The following is a 1,669-nucleotide window of genomic DNA, read 5'->3' as shown; positions in this document are numbered from 1 at the left end:
ATTTGTAGGAATTAAAGATCAGTGGTTTCAAGATCTGGCTTGTCTTCCTATATATAGCATATATAACTTATAATGTTGGTGGCTCTTTTTGGATGTCTGCAGACTGCATAAAACTCCATACTCTACTACAAACTACATATGCTACTACATAAGCATAAAACTATTTCAATATTAACTCTCACCAAACCTTTTATAGAAATAAAATGCCTCTTTATGCTTGGTCCTGCTGATGCAACCATAGAAGTGTTCTTTTTGCTGTTGCTGCCTTTGGAGATAGCTGGACAGTGGATGCCTTCTCAGTCCCTCTCTGTCACTTCAATCCTACAGATACAGCATAGATTTCTTGTCCTGAAATGTCAAGTTGAAATTGATTGTACTAATGCCCATTCTAACTGATAGGTATGCTCACAAAGTCATTAGGATTGCTCTGTATTGAAAAATGTGTATATATTTCAACAGTTGCTGATCCATCTACAAAGACTTATCAGAAACTGTTTTCCTAACTATTTCTAGTTTATTGTTGCATAATAATGAAAATACTAAAAAGATGCAATTGCTATTTTCATTGTTACGCTTGGTCTCATCAATCCTCTCTGAACAGTGTCCAGTAATTTCTGCATTTTAATTATCAAAGCATACACCAAGATACAGAAATGTGTTTCATTCCGGGTCAGGATATCCTCTGAGGATATAAACCAGGTGTCATAGAACACAGTAGATATATTTTCCTTATAATATATAAACAAATCCAATGAGCGAAGTCAGCTTCCTGTGCAGCAACATGTGCCTGTGACCATGAGGGACAGGATGTTTGCAGGAGACACTGATCCTCCTGCTAATATGAAGAAAATTTTTGGGCATCTGCTTAATTTGCCTGGCTCACAGGCTCACAGCCAAATTAATCACTGGCTTTCCACCAGAAACATATTTCTTCCTGTGACAGGCTTGAAGAAGCCACTGAGCTCTTCCCCTCAGTTTCCTCTCCTGTTGCAGGATGAATACTGAAATTTACTCTCTTCTAAATTGTTTGGTGGTAAGTTTTACATGGTTCTGATGACCATGTAAGTAGCCAGAAGGTGTTGCTGTGTTTGATACTGTCAGGAACAAAGATGTGAGTGACTGAACCCCCTAGGACAAGGCAGCCTCAGGGACCCCCGGTCCCCTACAGCAGTGTGTGGTCAGACAGGAGAAATCTGCCATCGTTCCTCTGTGAACTAAGAATCACAGAACGGTTTGGATGGGAAGGAACTTTAAAATTCATCTCATCCCAAGGCCTGCTGTGGGAAGGGCCACCTCCCACCAGAACAGCCAGCTCAGAGCCCTGTCCAGCCTGGCCTTGAGCACAGAGCCGAGCTTTGCCCCAGAGAGGTGTTGATGCCATCAGGAGCATGATGAGAGGACACAGCCTCCCCTAAACCAGGGGAGGTTTAGGTTGGACATCAGGAGGAATTTCTTCACAGAAAGGGTGATTAGACATTGGAATGGACTGCCCAGGAAAGTGGTGGAGCCACTGTCCCTGGAGGTCTTCAGGGAAAGGCTGGTCATGACACCTAGTGCCATAATTGAGTTGACATGGTGGTGTTGGCTCCGAACTTGGACTCGATGATCTCCGAGGTCTTTTCCAACCGAACTGGTTCAGTGGTGCTGCTGCCCTCAGTCCTGCCAGGGC

The sequence above is a fragment of the Corvus brachyrhynchos genome, unplaced genomic scaffold (assembly GCF_000691975.1).
Source record: "Corvus brachyrhynchos isolate BGI_N302 unplaced genomic scaffold, ASM69197v1 scaffold705, whole genome shotgun sequence".
NCBI classification, from domain to species: domain Eukaryota; kingdom Metazoa; phylum Chordata; class Aves; order Passeriformes; family Corvidae; genus Corvus; species Corvus brachyrhynchos.
Note: the sequence above shows the minus strand (reverse complement) of the source record.